The sequence below is a fragment of the Dasypus novemcinctus genome, chromosome 10, assembly GCF_030445035.2.
Source record: "Dasypus novemcinctus isolate mDasNov1 chromosome 10, mDasNov1.1.hap2, whole genome shotgun sequence".
NCBI classification, from domain to species: domain Eukaryota; kingdom Metazoa; phylum Chordata; class Mammalia; order Cingulata; family Dasypodidae; genus Dasypus; species Dasypus novemcinctus.
In genome coordinates this window covers 36,805,000-36,830,212 of record NC_080682.1, presented here as the reverse complement: position 1 = coordinate 36,830,212, position 25,213 = coordinate 36,805,000, and the positions used below count along the sequence as shown (strand labels likewise).

The following is a 25,213-nucleotide window of genomic DNA, read 5'->3' as shown; positions in this document are numbered from 1 at the left end:
AGAGTAATATCATTGAATATGAATGCATTAAACTCCTCAATCAAAACCTATAGGATGACAGAATGGATAAAAGAAAAAACACGAGCCATCCATATGCTACCTAAAAGAGAATCATCTTAAAACCGGAGATACAAACAAGCTGAAATTGAAAGGTTGGGGAGGAGCGCGAGGTTTCAAGATGGCGGTGGCTGAGGGCTGACCGAGGGGCCGAGGTGAAGACCCCTACAAAGTAAAAGAGGCCAGAAACCGCCATACCTCGCCTCTAGAAGTCCCGGGAATTCAGCAGAAGTGTTTTGTGTGTTTTTTTTTTTAAACAAGTAAACGATACAGATTTTAAACATGGGACGGAGATCTACATCATCCACCAAGAGTGGAAAATTTATGAACCCCACAGACCAGGCCCGAAAGGAAGGCCGGAAAAGAGAATTAAAGAAGAACAAAAAACAACGCATGATGGTACGAGCTGCAGTTTTGAAGATGAAGGATCCCAAGCAGATTATCCGGGACATGGAGAAATTGGATGAAATGGAATTTAACCCTGTGCAACAGCCACAGTTAAATGAGAAGGTGCTGAAAGACAAACGTAAAAAGCTGCGTGAAACCTTTGAACGTATTCTACGACTCTACAAAAAGGAGAATCCAGATATTTACAAAGAATTGAGAAAGTTAGAAGTAGAATATGAACAGAAGAGGGCTCAACTTAGCCAGTATTTTGATGCTGTCAAGAAAGCTCAGCACGTGGAAGTTGAAAGTATTCCTTTGCCAGATATGCCCCATGCTCCTTCCAACATCTTGATCCAGGACATTCCACTTCCTGGTGCCCAGCCACCTTCCATCCTTAAGAAGACTTCAGCCTATGGACCTCCAACTCAGGCAGTTTCTATACTTCCTCTTCTTGGACATGGTGTTCCACGTTTGCCCCCTGGCAGAAAACCTCCTGGTCCTCCCCCTGGTCCACCTCCTCCTCAAGTCTTGCAGATGTATGGCCGTAAAGTGGGCTTTGCCCTAGATCTTCCTCCTCGTAGGAGAGATGAAGATATGTTATATAGTCCTGAACTTGCTCAGTGAGGTCATGATGATGATGTTTCCAGCACCAGTGAGGATGATGGCTATCCTGAGGACATGGATCAGGATAAGCATGATGACAGCACTGATGACAGTGACACTGACAGATCAGATGGAGAAAGTGAGGGGGATGAATTTGTGCACCGTGATGATAATGAGAGAGACAACAATGAAGGAAAAAAGTCAGGTCTGAGTGTACGATTTGCAGATATGCCTAGAAAGTCAAGGAAAAAAAAGAAGACCATGAAGGAACTGACTCCTCTTCAAGCCATGATGCTTCGAATGGCAGGTCAGGAAATCCCAGAGGAGGAACGAGAAGTAGAGGAATTTTCAGAGGATGATGATGATGATGATTCTGATGATTCTGAAGCAGAAAAGCAGTGACAAAAACAGCATAAAGAAGAATCTCTTTCTGACGGCACATCTACAGCTTCTTCACAACAGCAGGCTCCTCCACAGTCTGTTCCTCCTTCTCAGATACAAGCACCTCCCATGCCTGGACCACCTCCTCTTTGACCACCACCTGCACCACCTTTACGGCCACCTGGACCACCTACAGGCCTTCCTCCTGGGCCACCTCCAGGAGCTCCTCCATTCCTGAGACCACCTGGAATGCCAGGACTCCGAGGGCCTTTGCCTCGACTTTTACCTCCAGGACCTCCACCAGGCCGACCCCCTGGCACTCCCCCTGGTCCACCTCCAGGTCTGCCTCCTGGCCCTCCTCCTCGGGGACCTCCACCAAGGCTACCTCCCCCTGCACCTCCAGGTATCCCTCCACCTCGTCCTGGCATGATGCGCCCACCTTTGGTGCCTCCACTTGGACCTGCCCCACCTGGGCTTTTCCCACCAGCGCCCTTGCCTAACCCAGGGGTTTTAAGTGCCCCACCCAATTTGATTCAGCGACCCAAGGCAGATGATACCAGTGCAGCCACCATTGAGAAGAAAGCCACAGCAACCATCAGTGCCAAGCCACAGATCACTAATCCCAAGGTAGAGATTACTCGATTTGTGCCCACTGCACTGAGGGTACGTCGGGAGAATAAAGGGGCTACTGCTGCTCCCCAAAGAAAGTCAGAGGATGATTCTGCTGTGCCTCTTGCCAAAGCAGCCCCCAAATCTGGTCCTTCTGTTCCTGTCTCAGTGCAAACTAAGGATGACGTATATGAAGCTTTCATGAAAGAGATGGAAGGACTGCTGTGACAGCTTTTGATACGATTACAGGCTTCTGTTCACTTCAGTGGTTCATGGAAGAAGAGGCTCTTGTTAAGGATAGGTGAAAGAGCTACTTCCACTGTCAGGGTGTTTTCTTATTTCAGTGCAAAGAATATCCTAAAGTTTACCCTTTGTCAGAATTTACTGCATATAAGAGAGGGCATTTCATTGAGAATAGATTGACTATTGAAGCAATGCTGCTAACATCCATTCCTTTTCATATCACCATTTCCATCCCATTTCTTTTCCTCTCCAGTTCTTTTGAAACATGTGACCAGGGGGATCTTAGTTACTTATTTGTTTTCACTCTCCTCTCTCGTGTGCTGTGGGCACTGGAGTAGAGATTCTGATGAAATGGTTTATTTACCCCATCTTGGCTTTTGGGTTCTGAGTTATTTTAAGTATTTTCGTGTAAATATTTTGTAATATTTTACTTGTAGTGGAATGGATCACAATGTCATTTCCTAATACAAAGCAGGATTCGTGGGAAGAAAATGTACAATTCTTTGATTAAACTATTTCCCACTGACCTAAACTTTGAGTGCTTCATGGAAAATAAATAAATAAATGTTCTAAACCAACAACAAAAAAAAAAAAGAAATTGAAAGGTTGGGAAAAGATAGTTCACTCAAACATTAATCAAAAAAGAGCAGGGGTAGCTATAGCAATAACAGACAAAACAGACTTTAAATGCAAAAAAAAAAAATTGTAAGAGATACAGAAGGCCATTATATAGTAACAAAATGGACAATCCACCAGGAAGAAATAACAGTCATAAATATTTGTCCATCTAGCCAAGATGCCCCAAAATACATGAGGTAAACTCTGGCAAAACTAAAGGGATAAATAAAGATCTCTATAATAATCATTGGAGACTTCAAGACCCCCCCTATATCATTAGATAGAAAAACCAGACAAAAGATCAATAAAGATAAAGACAAATTACACAATATGAAAAAGGAGCTAGACCTAGCAGATAGACAGAATGTTGCATCCTAAATCAGTAATTATACATTCTTCTCAAGTGCTCATGATCTTTTTCCAAGATAGAACACATATGAGGTCACCACACTGGTCTCAATAAATAGATCTGACTTGCTTGAGTAGTTTTGGTAAAGAGTATCAAGGCAAGAGTGCAGAAGGGTTCTTCATAATTTGACTTCGGTCCCTTTACCAGTGGTAGGGTGCCTGGGTTGATAGTTCAACACACCTTTCTTTGCACCTCAGGAGTTTTTAGTAATTGAGCCTGTTATTAATTAACCATCTACCTGTAAGCTACTGGTAGTGCTGGGCTTAAGCACATTTTTCATCTTGTGTGGGGTAAAGATTGTGAGAAGTTGCCCCCAAGTTAATTCCATGGTTTTTTAATTAAAAGGGCTGTTGGTCCCACTGTTTTCAGGCAAGGTGGCCATTTTTTAAAAATTTTACAGACATGTTTATTAATTACTTAGAAAATGAAGTTGACCAGGACTTTTAACATGTTCAATGTTTTTCTGCATATGATTTACTAGAAGTATTACCATAATCATCAGACATATATTTAGAATAGGATATAGGTACAGTATTTAATACTAATTAATGTACTACTCAAAGCATAACTTTCTCCTTGAGCTGCAATTAATAGTTTAAGTTTCAGGTTTGCAATACCGTACAGGGTATCTCTCCATTGGATCAAGCTATAGTGCCAATTGTGTTTAAGTTTTTCTCACAGTACTCTGGTATTCATTGCTCCACTTTGCATGCTTTCTACAAAAGTTGCAGCACTATTGACCCTAGAGAGAAGCTAAGAATGTAGATTCCAGTATTTCACCAGCCTGGTGCATAGCGTGCTTTGGCACTATGAAACTGTGCCAGTCTGGAGATGATATCTGTTGTATATTTGGCTGTACTGAGCCACGGTTGGCTGCTGCAGGAGTTTGAAACTGCAAAGTAGTTACCATCCACTTCAGGAGCACAACCAGAGATGTAGTAGATACTTTTATTGTTTTAAGGGTCAGTGACCAATTTAGTCAATAACTTATGTATAGAAGTACCCTGTAGGGTATTGGACAACTGGTTTGAATGATTAAGAGAGTTTGACAATGCTGAAGTTTGTCTTTTGATTTTCATATATCTTTTAAACATTTTTAATGCAATGTGTTCTATATTAAATGAACTTTTATTACTTTTATTTTTAATTCTATACTTTTACCATGAAGATATAAATTGCACAAGTTTTTTACTTTAGCAGTAGAGGAAAACCTACTTTTTCTATTTATAAAATGAATACTGAATTTTTCCAATGGAATTGGAACTTGAATATGCACATTGAGGTGACTTCCAGACAGGTTTTATTGGTGCGAAGTTAGTTTTTGCTGTTACCATCAATTTAGGATTTTATTAAAAATATTTTTTTAGAACCAGCTATTTAAATGCTTCAGTTTAGAAGATGGTTTTACAAACTCTTTATAATTAACCATGAATATACAGACTGGTATACAGACTGGTTAGTTTACAATTAGCTACCAATGGATTTTACTTCAAGCATTTAGGAGAGAGCAGATTTCTTTTTTTTTTTTTTTCAAATTAATTACATTAGATATGAACTTAGAATTTTATCATAGTAAAAAATTAATATGCATAATGTTAATTCATTAACTTAGTATTTTATAAACCAAAGAGATTATCTCCAAGCTAAATAAATTGAAACTGTTATAGTTTATACAAATAATTTTTTTCATTTTTTTACAGGGGGATAAAACCTCTCATCTTTGATATAATGCTAAGACCATGAATAATTTTAAAAGTATACTGACTTCTAGGCTGTGGAATATATTATAATTAATTAATTGCTTTAATTATAATTTAGTAATGTTTTTTTCATAGCTTTTAAGTACTTTTCCTTTACTTACTGAAATTTGGATTAGTAATTACCCTTATTTAAGTCTGTTAAAAGGTTTAAAATGGGGAACTACAGGAAAAACTGACTTAATTCCCCAGCCTAGAAGATAGTTTTAATCTGCCAAACCTGTCCCCTCCCTCAGAACTCTTGTAAAGAGAAGGTCCTGGGGGATGTGCAGGTCAAAGAGCTCAGGAAATTTTTTTCCCCTTTCCCAAAGTTTTTATATTTATATTTCTTTATGATCTTTACATACTGCTTAGCCTAATTTGGGTTCTATGAATATTTATTACATATATAATTGCAAATTTAATTTTTATCAATTTGAACAGAGTTTTTTAAATAATTATTTGTTAATTTGATATTATTATCCTGATGTATGAAGATATACTCTGAGCAAATAGGCAGACATAAACAGTTTGACCCAGAAACACAACTTAGTTACTTAAAACTTCCCTTTTTTTTTTTTTTACAAAAGTAGTTCAACTGTAAAACAACACTTGAAAGATCTCCCTGAAGGCTTTTCTTTGTGGGCTTTTCTAGACTAGGGGTTCATAGTGTCCCCCCTTTGTGGTTTTCTTAAATAATGGCTTATAAACAAAATGTTTCCAATGCTATGATACAAATTTTCTTTGCTTCAGAAGTGTAAGCAGAGGCAAGGGGTGGGGCAAGACTTGCAGTAACCATAAACAAAGGCAAACTCAGTTTATAATTACCATTACAAAAGCTGAAATTTAGGCTACATCTACTCTGCTGTAATAATTTCAGTTATTAATTTTTTATTACAGTTTTATATATAAAGGTACTTATACAATGATTTCAACTCTTAGTTTCTAGAAAGTTTTTACTTGAAATTAATTTGGGCACCTTTATTTATTAACTAAGTAATTAAATCAATTTTATTAGTAACACCTTTTGTAGTTTTTCTGTTTTTTCCAGCAATTAAATAAATTTCACTTGTGATTTATGCATTAAATCTACTAGCTAAACAGTATGGGAATTTAAAATTCATTTTTAGTTTATCTTTTACTGTTATCCAACTTGTAACAGGTGAATCCCAAATCTGATTTCCTAGGCACAAGCAAACTGACAAAGCTAAACACAGATTTCAAAGTTGAACACAAGGTTACTCAGAGATTAAAAGAGAAGAATTTTATATATTTAGCATTTTTAGGAATTCTTTGACCTTAATTAATTGCTGACACATGATGTTTTTTTTAACATTTTGATTACTATTCACACTTTTTTAGGTATGACTGAGTTTAAACTGAGAAGTTTGAGGTTTATTTCCTCATTTCTTTAAGGAGACACAACATGTGGTTTCTAGGTTTTAGAGCTTTTTTTTAAAATGCCATTTTTAACTGGAGTTCAGGGTTCCACACAGAGGCTGTTCTTTGGCCATGTGGACCAGCAACAGGGACAACTTCCCAATTCCTGAAAAGCAAATCTCATGGGGACTCACTGGCAAGCCAGAAGGCATGCTTATCATTCTTGGAAGAATGAAGAGACACCATTTTAATCAACTGACCTGGCATTCCAGAGTTCCATCCTAGCCAAAGTTCACCATTTCACACAATTCAATACCACCATCAAGGGGCATGAAAACATACACTGGCATCAAATAAATGGACAAACACTAAACAGCCTCAGCAAACAGACAGAAACAAAAAGCCCATAAATTTGACTCATAATTTTTGTTTCTCCAGTATGGACTTTTTTGAGTTTTCTACTTTTTACTTTTATTTTTATGAAGTTTCTTTGTTTAACTTGTTTGAAGGGCCATCATAGTCTATAGGGGGAATGAGCTTATCTTTCTTTAATGAATATCAGGGGGACCTGAATTACATCTAGTTAATTATTGCAACCTAAGCTAGAGGGAATTTTTAACAGGACTCTTTGTCTACCCTTGCTGTTTAAAAACAAGTTCAATTACAATCCAGCATTAAAATTAAAGGACATTTCAGGCTAAATTTTTTCCATTGCTCAATTCATATTCAGAATAAGCTTTATCACATAAACCAATTCATTTTTTCTGTAACCAAGATCTTTCAAATTTAGACCAATTCTTCAGGATGCATCCCAGTGGAAAGCCCTGGGATACTCATGTCTCATTTCCTATGGTGGCAGAAGGAGACAGAGGGAGAGCAGCCAAAATAAAGGTATAAGAGGCAGCAGGCCTTTTTCTTAAAGGGAGGTAGGGAATAGGACTTAAACCCATCAATGCCTCTCCCACTGTAACCAAACATTCACTGTCTTAGTGCTAGCAAACCAGATGCCAACCTGCAGTCAGGTAAAACCAAATATCAGGCTTTTTTTTTTTTTTTTCCTTTTCAGTCCTGGAGAAGATGGCTTCACCCCAAACTTTTGGGGGTACTAGGGTCCTCTTGGGAGTTGATCAGGTCCCTTTCTAATGTTCACAATTAGACTTTCCTTACACTATGCCCCCAGAGGTTTTACCCATCTGCCATGTGGAGCTCCTTTTTTGTTCTCAGGATTTCCTTTAGACTCTTTGGTGCATCCAATTGTTTTTTTTTTTTCCTGGGAGGGTTCTGGCAGAGCCCATAACCTCTTTCTGGACTAAAAGGAGTCTAGGGGTACCCTGGGCTGCGGTACACCTGGGCCCTCCTGGCTTCCTTGAAGGTGACCAAAAGGGGTAATGAAATGCTGCTCTCTCTGGCCTTCATTGTGATCCTGGGCAAGCCCCCAGGAAATGTAGTGGAAGCAGAGAGGATTCAGTGAATGTGTACTGAAGGCTAGGAGGCAGTAATTTTCTGAGAAGGAAGATTTATTATGACCGGCTTGGCCTGGTGGACTCCTGTCCAAAAAGCCAAGCCTCAAGTAGGGACTTCAGATTATTTATATATGAGACATAAATAGTGGGGCCAGGAGAGGTTTAGGTGTTAAGAAAACTTTCTTTGTAAGTTTTTTAGGGTTTAGCTGTTTGAATACCAGCTCATCTTGGATTAACATATTACCCACGTTCCAGGTAAGTTTGAATTAACATATCACCCACATTGTCTGGATGTAACTTTGAATACACATTCAGCCTACATCCTTTCTGCATATTCAAAGCCTATATCATTTAATTGGCTTTCTAGAAACTAGTCAGACTAGATATGGAATTAGATAAATTTGAATTCATGCCCATGTTATATTAATAATAGTCATATAACTTTTTTTTCCTACAAAATTATTCTACCCTTAGAGTTGAAAACATATAATACATTACTTAATTATATTTTTTAAAAATAACAAATATAGGAATTTTATAGAGGGGTAGGTTGGTGGCAGACTTCAGTACAGCTGATAATAGAGGCAGTGTAATTTTGGAGACAGCTGCTAAATGTTCTCAAGCATACATTTTACAATCCTATTGTCAGGAAGAAAGACCTTTTTGAAGGAAAGAATGATTTATCAGCTGATGAGTTTAAACTGGGGAGAGAACCTGTTATTAGTCAGTTATAGGTTGGTTGTTGTAAGAGATGCTTTCAGGAACAGAGTAGCTCAACAAAAAGGAAAATATTGTCCTTGGGTGTAACAGTGCTGACTTTTGTTAGTAGGCTTTTTGGGTGTCTCTTTTCTTTGGGGCAATCCAGATCCAGGTTGCTCTGTATATCTCCCAAGATGTTTCAAGAGGTTTCACACAGTATTCTGTCCAAGTTCCACTCTGATGGAAAGGCAATATTTTACATTTGGAGAATAGTTTCAGAATTTTTGTCATTTGGATGGTTTTTAATTAAAAATTCAATTTATTTTAAGAGACATAAGATTAAAGAGATTGTCCATTTCTTCTGATACTAGCATTTAAAGGAATTATACATTTCCATTAAATTATCAAATATAGGAACTAAAAGATATTTATAACATTATCTTACTTTCCTTATTATATTTATAGGTAACTATAATATTGCCTTAAACCCTTTTGTTTGTAATTTTTGTTTTCTCTATTTTTAGTAGTTGCCCTAGGGATTAATAAGTGCATATTAAATTTATCATAGATTCTCTAAAATAATACACCATATACCTTATAAAAGTATAATTGTAAAGTAGCAGAGATTCAAGTCTTCTTTCCCATTTTGGTATTTTTGCCATAAATTGTACTTTTCTATATAGTTTAAACCCAACAATTACACACCCTAGTTTTATTTGGGGCAATTAGTTTTAGAGCAGATAAAATGTTAAAACTCAAATATTTGATATATTTGCCTTTATTTTTGCTTCTTCAGGGTAATTTATGTCTATGTTTAGACCCAAGGCCCTCTCTTATCATGTTCCCACCTGGATAATTTTTAAAACTTAAGTCTTCTGGCAAAAAATTATTTCTCCCTGTGTGTATGTGCTAATTTTATGAAAATCTTTAGTTTGTTCTTATATTGGAAAGTTGTTTGAGTGGGTATTGAATGAGATGTCTTTCAGTACTTTAAATAGATTTTTCCATTGTTTCCTGGCTTATAATGATGTGGGCTATGGGTGGAAGGCTCTGTGTCTCTTCAGAGATAACTAAGTTGTTTGACTTGTGGGTGTGGAACGGTAAGAGGCTGCAGTCCTGCCCTTAGGGACAGTGATAGCGGCTCCAGTCCCAGGAAATGTTTAACAATGCAAGGGCTATAAACTTTAAGTATTTAGGGGAAATGCAAAAACCAAATACGCTAAAGGCTTATCTAGAATGTCTGGAGTCCATGCTAAAAGCTTACCTAAGATGTGGAAGAGATATATGCTAATTGAAGCCTATTGAGAACTGAAACAAAGGGACCATTTGGCCTTTCCTCTCTGTATAAAAGACGTTTGAAAATCTTGTTCGGGGCTCAGGATTCAAACTGAAAGCTCCCGAGTCCGGCCGGCCGTCAATAAACCATTTTTCCTTCTCAAAATCATTCCTGAGCCCTGGCCTCTCTATACTCAAATAATTGAACTTCTCTTAAATTCCACAACATTTTTGGCGACCGCGAAGGGACAATAAATGAAGGCCAGAGACGGTAGCATTTTGCTGCCCCTTCCAAATCCCCGAGGAAGCCGGGAGGACTCGGGTGAACCCCAAATCTGGGTGCCCCTGGATTAAATTTAATCCAGAAAAGATGTGGGCTCCACCAGAATCTTCCCGACAAAATCGAGGGCAATGGAAGGTCTGAAGAGAAAGATTCTGGGAACGAAAAAGAACTCCGAACATGGAAGAAGGTAAGACTCCCCGGGTGAGCACAGTCTGGAAGGCCCTAGCTTTAATTGCTAGGAAGGGGAGGCTGATCACCTCCCGAGAGAACCCTAGTAGCCCCAGAAGGCTGGGGGGAAGCCGTTCTCTCTAGGCTTGGGAAAAGGAGGAAAACCGGGGAAAAGCCCTGGTGTTTTGGGTTTGTCTAACTGCATGTTAGAATCTGGTACTGGTCTTATATCCACTAAAGGAGTGGAGTCTCGATTTTAATAGGAAGGGCTATTTATAGGTTCAAGTCCTAATGTCCTGGAAATTGGTCTAGATTAAGGAAAACAAAACTTGGTTACAGGAAAATGGATCGGCTTTTCTGGTGGAGCTTGGTCTGGGTGTAAAGTTTAAACAGTGGAAAAGTCTAGCTGAAATCTTTTGTTATGGTGCTAATTTGTGAATGAAATCGCTTTATACCAAATGTTAAGTGTTCTGAGGTTTGTGATGGCTGTGGGGGCAGCCATGGTGAAAATAAATATATAAACTTGTGGGTCAGATTAGTGACCTTTGTGCTTCTGTCTGTGTCAGCTCAAGGCTAGTGTTGGAGTTGTGTCCTTATGTAAAGTAGAATTACAGCTGAGTTGGAGCCCTCCCTTGCCATTGGCAAGGGGGTGAAATGATTCTGGGGCAAAAGCTGAGGAGTCTGGCTGTTTGTGGAGTCTAGATGTTTGTGCATGCTCTGCTGTCTTGTCTCTGGTCTGGCCCTTTGCCGGGGCTTGGAGGCCTTCTGTGTCCGCGCCAAGCACCCAAGTTTGTTGGGAATGTCCCAGTCAGGGCGGCTGGGTTCCTGGGAGAGTTGCCAAATTTGAGTAGGTTCTGTCTGCCCATTTTGGCTGAAAGCTGGAAAGGGGGGAGCGGCTTGCCCCTTTCCAGTGAGTCCACCCTTCTATTCATAAGCCGCATTCCTGTTTCTTGTGCACCTGACTGCCTGGAAGGGGGGGAAGTGAAGGAGGTGAAAAGCAGAATCAGAATAAATGCGGTAAAGTTCCCTCCTTAGGGTGTCAAAGCCAAAATACGTTTGCATTCTGCTCAGGTTCTTAGAAGGTATTGTAGTAACCTTAAGTAAGAGAATGTGTTCTGTGAAGGTAAAATTTGTCTTAAGGGTATAAATAATTATAAAAGTTTTACAAAGCATTGTTTAAGGTATTTAAGTGGCTAATTGCAGAAAGTCATTATTTAACACAACTGAATTGATAATAATAATAATAAAAGGCAATTTTATAACAAACTTATTCGGCAGCCAATCTCCCCTGCCAACTTGCTTACAAAAAACTGTTTCTGGTATTATTACATGCTACTAAGTATTTAAAGTGAAGAAAAGTTCATTATTTTAACAAACTTGTTTAGTATTAATGGCAATTATATGTTGTAAGAAGTTTGCCTGGTAACTTAGTATGTGGGATATATGGAGTGTGTTTTTATTGTTAAGGAAACAGAAGATGATTTTGTCCTAAGATAAAATGATTGATTATTGGAAAGAGTAGAGTGTGGGACAGAACCTGAATGAATACTGAAAGTGTAGAAGGTTTGTGGAAGGGAAATTTTTATGATTAAAATTGAGTAAGATCAATATACAAAGAAAAACTTTTATCAATAGCTTCTTGTGCTTTAACCTCATCATATCCTCAATGTTTGAAGAAGAGTCTTACCTCTTTTAAAAGAACATTTTATGTTCTAGAAATCAAATCCTGAAAAGTAGCCTTTTATTTCAAACTAACTGCAAGAGATTTATTCTTTTACTTTAAAGGAAAAATTAAAGTAATGGTTAAGTTCATTTAATATGTTATAAGTTGAATGAAAGGTATTTAAAGGTGTTATAAAATAAAATTAATAAAACTGTAACTAAGAGTTAAAATCATTTATAAATGCATTTATATTATAAAACAGTGGAAAGACAATAACTGAGATTATAGCTGGGTGAATTTAGCCTGAAACTATTATTTAAGTGTAAATTCTACACTAACCTTTCCTTTGTTTATGGTTACTTCAAGACTAACCTCACCCTTTGCCTTTGCCTATGGTTATTTCATAATTGAGAAGAGCTGGGACATCACTGTCTCCTCTCCTGGTATTAGTAACCCTTTCTCTCCTGAATTCAAGTGTAAACTAAATAAATTGCTGCCTGATAGAATAAGGTTAAATGGCCACTGGAGTTTTATTATCTCCAAAATCAAAAAGGGGGGTGGAGGGGGAGAAGTCTCCTGCCTTGACGGTCAGTGTTCCTAAGAGTGGCAATTCATGAGAGAAAGCAGTCTGTCTCCCTGAGGCTTCAAATAGCCTCAGTAAATATATATAAAATTAATCTTGTTGCTTATCCAAAATTCTGCTAATTTCAAAGTAAAATATAAAGTTCTAAAACAAAATGGTGCTAAGGCATTGAGAACATTTTGGTTATTACGATCCATTAAGTAAGAAAGAAAATTCTTGTGGTAAACTGCATGGTCATAGTGCAAATTAAGAAGAGTTTCAAAAGTCTTTGAAAAGTTTAAAGTAACTAAAGTCATGTTGTTGTGTCAAACTATTCATGTCTGCCTATTTGCTCAAATTGTTGAGGTTAAATATGCAGTTATATAAGTAATATGTATTTCTGGACCCCTAATTAATTAAGCTAAACAGTATATAAAATAATGCAAATTATAAGTAATATCAATGAGTTGTGTTTGTGTCTAACTCTTTGTGTCTGCCCATTTTAAAAAAAAAGCTCAATGTATGTCTTCATACATCAGGATAAATATCAAATTAACAAATAAAAATTCTTAAAAGAGGTCTATTCAAATTGTTAAAAATTAAATATGCAGTTATATTTATAAATATTCTTAAAGCCCAAATTAAACTAAGCAGGATGAAAAAGTCATAGAAATCTGATTATGGAAACAATTGGGAAAGGGCCTCCTCTTTGCAAGAGCTTTTAAGGCAAGACTAGGTGTGGCAGATTAAACCTATCTACTAGGCTAGGGAATTAAGAATCAGTTTGCCTGGTAATTTCCCAGTTTAAACCTTTGTCAGCCATAAAATGCAAAAAAAAAAAAAAAACACACAAAGAGTAGGTTAATTTTCACATAAGAAAAATGTTGATGTAACCTGGCGGCCTGCTGCCTCAGTCTCCCACTCCCGGGTTGGACAACAGTGGAGGAGACCAGTTTAGGCCAGTCCTATGGGCAGTGGAAGGATGCCCAAGAAGGAGCTAAGTCGGTGCCATTTCAGCACTAAATTCTATTCCTTATTTGACAAAGGGGGGAGCAGGTAAAAACTAAAATGGTTGGAATGTGATAGAAGAAGCAGTTAAATCAAACTTTTGCGTGGGAAAGTTAAATCTCAGATAAGCTGTAACTTCTGAAGTATCCAATCTATGGAAAAACAGGAAGAGCTTGCATGCTAGGCTTAGGGGTATATATAAATTGTGTCAATTTTCTTTGTTCGTGGCACCAGCCATATCTGGCTCTGCACCCCTTCTTGCAAGATTGAGAATAAATTATTTTCTTCTCCACAATCTGGTGAGCCTTAATTTCTTCCAGAAGATTTCTTTCCAACAAAATAAAGGTAATTAGTGGCTCTATTAACAAATTTCAGTAAGTAAAGGAAAGTCCATAAAAACTATGGAGAAATCTTTCCTGGGTTATGATTTTAAAAAAATTAAGTAATTGTGTAATGTGTTTTAAAACCTGGTAGTCAGTATGCTTTTAAATTAATAATTTTCATAACTTAAAGAAAAGAAGTTTTTAGCTTCCTGTAAGGGAAAAAGAGAACATTCCTTGCATAAACTATTATGGTTTCAATTTTATTTAACTTGAGTGTAATCTCCCATAGTTAATTTATAAACTAAATTAACATTATGTACAAAATCTTTAGAGTAATGAAAATTGTAAGTTCACATTGGTGAAATTAGGCTAAAGGAAAAAGATTGTAGATATGCTCTCTTAAATAAAGAGTAAATTTCTTTCATTGGTAATTGTAATTTAGTAAGTTTATTTAAACATGAGGTGGCTAGTCAATGTGGTTATAGTCAATTATAAAGAGTTTGTAAAACATCTTCCAAACTGAAAATGTTTAAATAGTTCTAGTTGTAGAAGTCATTGTTAACTAAAGAAACTTAGATTGGTATTGGTAGCAGAAATAACTTCATGATAATAAACCTGTCTGAAGGCCACTGCAAAATACACATTTAAGTAAATGGTAATAAAAAGTTGTCTTGATTCTATTGGAAATATTCTGTTTTCATTTTAACAATGAAAAATAATATTTTTCCTCTATTACTAAAGTAAAGTACCTACTGTTATCTTCATAATAAAATTGTGTAAGTAGACAGTCATTTAATATATGATGTGTTGCATTAAATTGTTTAAAATATATATATAAACAAGGAATAAACGTTAACATTATCAAACTCTTGTGCATTCGAACCAGGCCTTGTATACATTACAGGTAGCCTCTCCATGTGAGTTATTGGCTAGGCTGGTCACTGACCCCTCAATTAAAAATATGTGCTATATCAGTCTCTGGTTCTGCTCCTGAAGTCGATGGAAACTATATTGCAGTTTCAAGCTCCTGCAGCCAATAATGACTCGGTACAGCTAAGTGTACAATGGATATCGCCTCCAGACTGGCACTGTTCCATGGTGCCAGAGAGCACTATGCACCAGGCTAGTAGAATACTGGAAAATCTCTCTAAGATGAAGGATGCTGCAACTTGCTCACTGCGTTGAAGAACATGCTAAGTGGAGCCATGATACCAGGATACTGTAAGTGAAACCTAAAACACAATTGGCATTATGGCCTGCTCTCATGGAGAGATAACATGTAAAGTATTACAAACCTGAAACTCAAAACTAATAATTGCAACTCCGAATCCTTATGCATTAAGTAATATGTTAGTTATGCATTAAGTAATACGTTAGTTAATATTAAGTGCTGTACTTTTATCCTGTACTAAATATATGCCTAATAATTGTAATGTTATCTTTTCTATTTTGGATCAAGTGCAGAAGTATATTAGACATGCTAAATTCCTGGTAAAATCATTTTCTAAACAGTTAATAACATGTCTATAGAATAAGGTGGCAGTCTCAGCCAGTCTCAGTCAACTTCTATATTCTGCTGTACTCTGCTGTGTAGCAAAAGTGAGGCTTGCTTGCTGATGGTGAGTCACCTATTGAACAAGTCAAAATTGCTAGAAATTGTACAATGAAAACCAAGGTGTAAAAATCTTTATTCTGTAGTTCTGATCACTTGCACAGGTGAAAACTAAGAGTATTTCCAAATTAGTGTTCTAATCCTGAGTGAAGCCAGTTGCCCAAGGAGTGCCAGTTCACCAGGAGCATCTGACAGAGCGAATGAGTGTCAATCATTGAACAGCTTGGAATGTGTCTTCAGACAAAGCTAAGTGTCTGTTGCAATTTCTCTCTAAAGATGGATAACTTAAAAAAGAATATATATGCTGTTCCCACCAGCTTTTAAGGAGTGCCATCTTTATAGGCATCTAACCTTGTCTACCTCTGTAATCCAATGTGTCCTCTTTTAAAAACAGGTATTCCAAATTTTTAATTAAGTTTGTTTTCTTTCAGAGTGAACATCTTATTAACCATATGAAAACTTCATCCAACTTCGTACAGAATGCCAGATCCATCTTCCTCCAGTTAGAATAAATTAAAGAGTTTTACACCTTATTAGGCAATGACTACAGCCCATGGCCAGCAGGAAGCAGTTACAGAAAAGAGATCGTCTCCCTTCAGCACCCCTTTAAAATTAAAGGTGTAAACTCTTTAAGAGTAAAATAAAAGTAATAGATGGATCTGGAACCTGACTGGAAATCCACGTGAGTGCTAGTGGCAGCAGAATAACTGCAGGAGGCCCCTGCCCAAGATTCTGCTGTCCAGAATGAAAAGTTCTAAACTTCTAAAAATGGTCCTGGATGCTGTACTAAAGACTGATAAATAATCAGTCAAGACAACAAACAGCCATCCACCTCATAGCTCCAACAATAATTATGCCAAAGCTTAGCAAGTAAACTTTGACAAAGGGGGGGAATGATATGGGCTATGGGTGGAAGGCTCTGTGTCTCTTCAGAGATAACTAAGTTGTTTGACTTGTGGGTGTGGAACGGTAAGAGGCTGCAGTCCTGCCCTTAGGGACAGTGATAGCGGCTCCAGTCCCAGGAAATGTTTAACAATGCAAGGGCTATAAACTTTAAGTATTTAGGGGAAATGCAAAAACCAAATACGCTAAAGGCTTATCTAGAATGTCTGGAGTCCATGCTAAAAGCTTACCTAAGATGAGGAAGAGATATATGCTAATTGAAGCCTATTGAGAACTGAAACAAAGGGACCATTTGGCCTTTCCTCTCTGTATAAAAGACGTTTGAAAATCTTGTTCCGGGCTCGGGATTCAAACTGAAAGCTCCCGAGTCCGGCCGGCCGTCAATAAACCATTTTTCCTTCTCAAAATCATTCCTGAGTCCTGGCCTCTCTATACTCAAATAATTGAACTTCTCTTAAATTCCACAACAATAACATTATCAATGGCAAGTCTCTCATAACAATTATGTTTTTTCTAGCATACGTGACATGTTTTCCTCTGACAGTCTTCATAAATGTTTACTTATCTTTATTTTTCATCACTGAGACTGATGAATCTATATTTGTTTTATGATTATTTGGATTTTTGTATTTATCTTTTCTGGGGGTTTGTTGGCATTTTTGGCCCAATGTTTCAATGTTTTTCCTTATTTTTGGAAAAGTTTTTGCCATTATCTCCTTCAATATTTCTTCTAACCATCCCCTCCCTATTCTTTTTCCTGAACCTAACTACATGAATATGAAACTGTTTAGTATTTCCCCAAATACCTTGAATAATTTTCCCATTAGTTGTTTATCTAAATTTCCTTTACTTTGTTGGCTTATCTTCTGATTTACTCATCCTTTCTTCAGCTGTACTGGCTCTACTGTTAAGCATAAGGAATTCATTGTTTCAGATATTGTATTATGCTTTTAACAATTTTATATCTAGCAGTTCATGGGACACCTCCTTATAGTGGGCTCCCTCTGATGAAATTTCTTAAGTATATTTGAGCTTTTTATAAGCTCTATAAGAACTTTATAGTTAGTAATTATCAATGCTCTTTAGCCAATGACCACTAGGAATATCTGTGTTTCAACAAATAGCCTTTACTATTCAATGCAGTGAGGAAATATGCAATGGGGAAATATGCTATTTCTATGTAAAGAATTTTAGAAAGCAAGTATGATAGGATTTAGGCTTTGTTTGGATAATTAAGGGGAGAGTTTAAGGATACAAAAGTTTATTATAGATTGAATGCTCTCACAAAGCAGGAATACTTCTATGAATAGTTATCTCAGTAAATCTTATCTAATTTTAAGGCAGATTAAAGGAAAAATAAAGTTGTCTTTGGCAAAGTAATAGAAGCACCTCATTTTAGCAAGAGAGGAGGAAATTTGGTATTTTGTGTGTTGCACTGGAATCTTGTTTGAAGATCTCCCAGCCTGCCCCCAGTCTTTTTCAGGAATATCAATAGAGAACTGCAGAGAAGATATTGAGAGGAAATGCAAACCCCTTGAATCTAGGCTAGTCTTATTTTCCTACTGACATTGTAGTCCACATTTGGGTTTAATAATTCTTTACAATTTAGCTCATTTCCTTGTATCTGCTTGTCCTATGGCCAACTCTTTCTTCCAACCTGTCACAAATTTGAAATGGTACATTTGTCACTTCTCTTTGAAGATTTTGTCCATCCTGGGGCTTCAAGTTACTTGGATGTTTTCAGCTTCAAACTTCTGCTGGGACCATGAAGTGCTATGCTTTTTAAAAAAAGTTTATTTGACTTTAAAAAAAAATTTCAAAGTTGAAATAATATTTCTGACAGATTTCTACATCCTAAGTAGAAGTGAAAGTTCTAAATGCCATTTTAAATTCAAGATTTATCAACCAACAAAGTAATTTTTCAAATCTAGTGAAACCAAATCTCCCTACTTCTTTTTTTTTAAGATTTATTTTTTATTTATTTCTCTCCCCTACCCCCCCAGTTGTCTGCTCTCTGTGTCCATTCACTGTGTATTATTCTGTGACTACTTCTATCCTTATCAGTGGCACCGAGAATCTGTGTTTCTTTTTGTTGTGTCATTTTGTTGCGTAAGCTCTCTGTGTGTGCAGTGCCATTCTTGGGCAGGCTGCACTTTCTTTCACACTGGGTGGCTCTCCTTATGGGGTGCACTCCTTGCACATGGGGCTCCCCTATGTGGGGGACACCCCTGCATGGCACAGCACTCCTTGCGTGCATCAGCACTGCACATGGGCCAGCTCCACACAAGTAAAGGAGGCCCAGGGTTTGAACTGTGGACCTCCCAAGTGGTAGGTGGATGCCCTGTCAATTGGGCCAAGTCAGCTTCCCTCCCATACTTCTTAAAAATAGGTCTTTTTCTCTTATTTCTACAATTCAGTTAATGAAGAATTGCATTGCTTAATAAATTATAGTAAAAGAATTTATCATCAGTAGAAAAATTGAAAATATCATTCTGTTATTTCATTCTATTTATTAAAGTGTTTAAAAACAGGGATGCTGGGGTCAGGAAAATTAGTTTTTAAGGTTGGTATTGTTGGAGAATTTAAGAGAAGTTCAATTATTTGAGTATAGAGAGGCCAGGACTCAGGAATGATTTTGAGAAGGAAAAATGGTTTATTGATGGCTGGAACTTCTGTTTGAATCCCGAGCCCCTAGCCCCAAGCAAGATTTTCAAACGTCTTTTATACAGAGAGGAAAGGCCAAATGGTCCCTTTGTTTCAGTTCTCAATAGGCTTCAATTAGCATATATCTCTTCCACATCTTAGGTAAGCTTTTAGCATGGACTCCAGATATTCTAGATAAGCTTTTAGCATATTTACTTTTTGCATTTCCCCTAAATACTTAAAGTTTATAGCCCTTGCATTGTTAAACATTTCCTGGGACTGGAGCCGCTGCCACTGTCCCTAAGGGCAGGACTGCAGCCTCTTAAGGTTCCACACTCACAAGTCAAACAACTTAGTTATCTCTGAAGAGACAAAGAGCCTTCCACCCATAGCCCACAACAGTATCACTCATGAACTGTATCTTTTTGAATCAATAACTTGTCTATATGCATCTGTTTTCTCATGTGTGATCTGTCATATATAAGAACAGACCCTCATCTTGGAGTTGTTATGAAGGTATAATGAGTTAGCTTACGTAAAACATATATATTTACAATAATTAATAAAATGCAGAACAGTGCTAACTATTGCTATTAGCTATACTCTTTTCTTGACTCAATATTCATTAAAAATATTTTTATGTAAGAAATAAATCTTCTGTAAGAAAATAAGGCTCATTTAGTTGTAGAGAAGAAAATTATTTATTTATTTTTAAAAATAATTTATTTTTAATCTTGCAAGAAGGGGTGCACAACTGGAAAACATGGCTGATGCCTCAAACAAAGAAAAATGAGACAATTTATACCTCTACGCCGAGCACGGAAACCTTTTTTTCCCATAGATTGGATAACTTTAGAGATTACAGCCTATATGAGATGTCTAACTTTCCAATGCAAGTTTCCCAGCTTTTTATTAACTGCTTCGCCATAACATTTCAACTATTTTAGCTTTTATTTGCTCCTTTTGCCAAATAAGGTATGGAAATTTAGTGCTGAGTTGGTAGTAATTCAGCTCATTTGTGCGCATTCTTTTTACTGGCTATAGGACTGGCTTAAACTAGTTTCCTTTGTTCCTGCTTAACCAGGGAGTGGGAGAATGAGGCAGTAGCCTGCCAGGTTACATTCATTAATATTTTCTTCCTTTATGTGAAAACTAAACTAATCTCCATTTTTCTGCAATATAGTTTTTGAGTAAAGTATATTATCTAGAAACTAAATTATACCCTGAGAATACAATTGTGTGGACACACAGAATACTATCTTAAAGTAATTTACAGTGTCAGTGTCATGGTAGATCTAGATAGTAATCAAATTTCCATACCACCAAATATTAACTGATAGTTCTGTTAAGTGATAAAAATGAAAGTTTCAAAGCTAGCAATGAAAGTCAGAAATTCTTTCTTAAGGAAAGACAATTGAGCTGAGATGTGAAGAATACATAAAAAGGACCTTGAATTGCTGCAAACAGTTTAATTTTTGTAAGAGATGGATACTTAGAAATAATTAAGTGGTTGTTTATTCTTGTATGTGAGAAAAATCAACTGAAAGATCATAATCAGAAAATAAACTTTAAGATGATGTGGTATAAAAAAGCTGGAATTCTTTATAGGACAACGTGATATCCATATTATAGTCATTGTTTTGTCTCAGAAAATTTCCTCTTTTTTCCCAAGAGGTTTAAGACTATTTTTAAAGCACAATGTGCTATCGAACATGTGTTTCTTCCAAGAGAGATATATGCATGTTTTAAGGATAACTGATTAGAAACTGAGTTCCTGAAAATCAATGGATTGTGTTGGAGATTTGGACCTGAAGGGTATTGGGAATGAAAAGAAAGAGAAAAAGGAGAAGGAAACATAGAGCAAGAATGAGCGAGAGAAAAAGAGCTAGAGAGAGAGGATCAGGGGGTCTTCGAGTAGAGACCCATCAGACAATTTTATTGTTTACAAGGGGCTCTCCATATACCCCAGTGTATGTGACAATAAGCAGGAACACATAGCCTACGTATCATCAAGCAGCAACACGTATTAACTATCAGCATTACCCATAGTCTAAGGAATTAAAAAAAATCTTATCTTAAGGTACAAAGTCTAAGTGTTCTATTCATTACAAAAGGTATGTGCTCATCTTTTCTTTCAGCCTTTAACAGCTTCATCCCAATTGCTGGGAACTCTTAATTACCACATTTCTTAGGTTGCAAGTGTATCCATGGAGACAGCACTAGCATGGAGACAGCACATCTCTCCTTGTGAGGCCACTGTGCCTCAGTTTCCAAAAGATTGGATTTTTAAGTTCAGACTTAAGAAATAACTCTATGATTACTTTATTTTCATAGGATTGCTATGGTGGATTCATGGGACAATCATGGGACAATCAGTCACTGTGGAAAGAGTGACTTTCATTTAAAGAAAAGTTATCTAGAACAAATGAGTACATAAAATATTTTTATCACAACATTGTGAACCCAGGGGCTCAGTATTTCAACTTTAAGTTATATATATATATAACTGTATGTATATATACAGTATATTTATATATATATTAAATGTCATTCTTTTGAGAATAATTCCAGTGGATAACAATATTCCATGATTCAAGGGACCAAAATGATTCATCTTTGTTACCACAGTCTACTAATGTGCTAATGAACATGTCAATGAATAATATTAGTATTTCCATAAATTCCTGTTTCTTTTGAAAATATAATTTTCTGGCAATTCTTGGTAACTGATCTTTGTATGGCAAGAAATCATTTTACAATAGAAGGCACACTTTTTAGCAAATTATGTTCCAGAACAGACATTCTCTGCATCTTTATAAGGAACTGGAAACATGGAACTGAATGTACAAAATTTAACCATTTCATTCGATCTGCAAAAAAGTTATTCTTCTTAACTAATATTAATAGTTACCAGTGTTAGAAATTTCAATGACATTATTTTATATAAGTTACACAGCAATCTGCAAAGAAAATAATGTATTGTCCTTTTATACATGAAAAAACACATGCCACACTAGATTTATAACTTAACAGACACAGAGTTAACAGAGCCAGAATTTAAACTCAAATTTCTTTGACTTCACACAATAAGCCAATAAACTGTACATTCAATCCCATTGTGACATCCAAAATTCTGGAATAATTATCACAGAATTGGAGCTAAATTGCTAAAGGTACCTTGAAATAGAGAAAATGTTTTATATTTTGTTAAGCGACCTAAGATCAAGAATGAAAAAGTAGCATTTTCTACATTTAATTTTGCATTACACACATGTAATTTCTAAAACTAATCATTCAGTCTCATGTATTAATTTCTTATTGCTACTGAAACAAATTTCAAATAATTTACTGGCTTAAACAAGCACAAAATTATTATATCACAAATCTGAAAGACACATCTAAAATGGGTTTTCAGCACTAACAAATAAGGTGATAGCAGGATACATGCTTTTAGGAGGCTCTTAAGAGAGCCTGTTTCCTTGCCTTTTTGAAATTCTATAGAATGTCCTTTTTTCTTGGCTTATGAGTCACTTTAAGCCAGTAAACATGTCACTCCAACCTGCTTCTGTCATCACATATCCTCTGTTTCTGATCCTCTGTCATCCTTCTTTCCTTTTCTAAAATCCTGTGTGATTTTATTGGCTCATGAAATCCAGCATAATGACACATCTCAATATCCTTAATTAATTGCAACAGTAAAGACCATTTTGCTGTGAAAGGTAGAGACTCATAGGTTCTGGGATTTAGAATTTGGACATCTTCAGGAGGATGGGCATTATTCTGCCCAATTCTTCTCTATGGCATATTTTTAGAAATGACCCATCTAACATCTTCTATTTCACTCATTTACTAATTCAAGAAAATTATTGCCCAAAAATTCACATATCATATTTTCATTCATCATTACTTAGCAATAATATTTGTTCTACTCAAACTGTACATGGATTCCCCTTTAAATAAAAGATGAACAAAGAAAGATTTGGCTCAAAGATTCCATTCATACACTCATGTATTACTTGTTACACTTTCATTGAGAAGTGATAATCCAACTCAATAAACCAATCTTCCACATCAGCAAAGCACAAGTTTCCAATGAAGTAAAATTGAAAAAAAAAAAAAGTATGTGCTATCTTTGACATTCCATTGGTCAAAGAAACCACATGGGATATTACCTCCCCTGCTATTCCAAGTGATGCATATCTGTGTTTCCAGAAGGTTCTATGATATCTTGTTCCTAAACAATGATAGCAAAGTCCTGGTAGTAGTTAGGGGAATAAAAGAGGGAAGGCAGTAATGAAGAAAGGCATGTATGGGCCTTCTTAGAGAAATAGGAAAGAAAAATAAAAAATAACCAATTACAAAAACAAAGGAAGTTTAAGATACAATGATGTATACTAATAATTTAGTAAAAATATAAATTCCTTCCCAAAAGATAGTTCAAAGATCTAATAAAATAGAATACATTACTATATGCTAATCCTTATTAAGGTTTATTCAGTCACAAAAATGCATTAATTTAGATACAGACTCAAGAGATTACATCATGTTATTTAGAACCTTTTTAAAAATATATGTTAGAAATTTTTTAAATTTTTAAAAATTTCATGTTTAGATATGTATACTTAAAATATTGTTTCTTGAGCACATAACAATCATATGGCTGTAAACAGTTTTTGTTTGCTTTGGTATCTTCTCATCCACTGTAATGACTTTTCTCATTCTTTGTTTCTTCCCCTACATTTTTTTAACATTTAATCAACATTTTGTTTTTCATCAGTTTGAAAATAGTAAGTCTAAACCCAGAAAACCATTGCAGAAAATCACTCAGGATAAACACACAATGATGGAAAGAATGTCTACAGTGAGATGGATTCTGGGATACCACAAAGGAGTTAGGGTAGAACTCACTTGCTTTGTCATAAAGGATGAGATACAGTCTGTTTATGTGACCAAGAGTCAAAGCCAAAAATTTGGCAATCAGCCAGTCTGCCTCTGTGCAGAGGATGTGTTAGTTCTCTGTGTCTTCAACAACTACTTTCTCAGCATTACACTAAGCTTTCCAAATGATCATAATGAAAATATTAAAATATTAGATATATGAAAATTGTGCTTTTATCCCTCTTAAAATATTAGAATGTCTTTGTTGACAAGGATTATACTTAATTGTACTTCAACTTCAGACCAGCATTTAAATATTAAAAAATATTGATAATAATATATCAATGCAAATAAAATCAATTTCACTCTATAAAACTAAATATGATTGTATTTTTTATCTCAATCCCTATCATGAGCCTAAGCACCACATATTCAAAGTATGATGTCAAGAGTCTGAAATCCTTGTACTTGATTGTGGAATATACATGAAAAAAGTAAACTTGAATGCTCACTTCGGCAGCACATATGCTAAAATTGGAATGATACAGAGAAGATTACCATGGCCACTGCCCAAGGATAACATGAAAATTCATGAAGGATTTCATATTACTAAAAAAAAATTAATCTTGAAATGATCCTTTAGAAATCAAATTATTTTTTTTTTGTCCTGAAGTGAAGGCAGTAAAGAATTGGTGTATATATTGAATGAATAAAAAATCTTGTTGAATTAAACCTTAGATATCAAAATGACATATGTATCAGTATAAGTATGCTCATTAAAACTTGCATTATATATACAAGAAGATCCATGAATTTTTTAAGTTCATATATCAAACTTCTTTGAAGAGGTGCATGTAAAAGCAAGAACTGAAGTGGAATTGGTGATGATTATGGAATTAAGGTAGGATGAACTAAACTTAGTCATGAGATTAAAAGAAAGAATTAAAACAAAAGTAACACAAATTCATAATTTGTATTCTTTTTTGAATCTTTTGAAAACACTAAAGGGCAAGTTAAAGAAATCAACCTTCATCCAAAGACTTAAAACCTGGAGGAAAGCACTGATGAAAATGCTGAATATTGAAATCATTTTGGGGTGATTAAAGTGTGTATCCAGCAATTAATATACTTAATTCAAGTTGTTTTTTTAGAAGGAGTAGTTTAAAAATAACATAGGAAAGCAGGGAAATTGTATATAAAAGAATGTTTCACAATAGGAAAAGTAAAGTTACCCTGGATAATTAGCAAAAACCCAGTGGCATAATTTCCTCATCTCAGATGCTTTGGGAATAATACCAAATTGTATTCAA

At 35.9% G+C, this 25,213-nt stretch overlaps 1 non-coding gene and 3 pseudogenes across 1 annotated transcript; all 4 read left to right on the top strand.

Moving 5' to 3' along the window:
• Positions 1 to 339: 339 nt before the first annotated feature.
• On the top strand, positions 340 to 2,854 carry LOC131280009 (WW domain-binding protein 11 pseudogene; annotated as a pseudogene).
• Positions 1,123 to 2,854, top strand: LOC131280010 (WW domain-binding protein 11 pseudogene; annotated as a pseudogene).
• On the top strand, positions 1,678 to 2,854 carry LOC111762028 (WW domain-binding protein 11 pseudogene; annotated as a pseudogene).
• A 21,553-nt stretch (positions 2,855 to 24,407) lies between these two features.
• LOC111762038 (U6 spliceosomal RNA) lies at positions 24,408 to 24,514 on the top strand. The gene has a single exon (XR_002795255.1). It is a non-coding gene; the product is annotated as a U6 spliceosomal RNA (small nuclear RNA).
• The last annotated feature ends 699 nt before the right edge of the window (positions 24,515 to 25,213 follow it).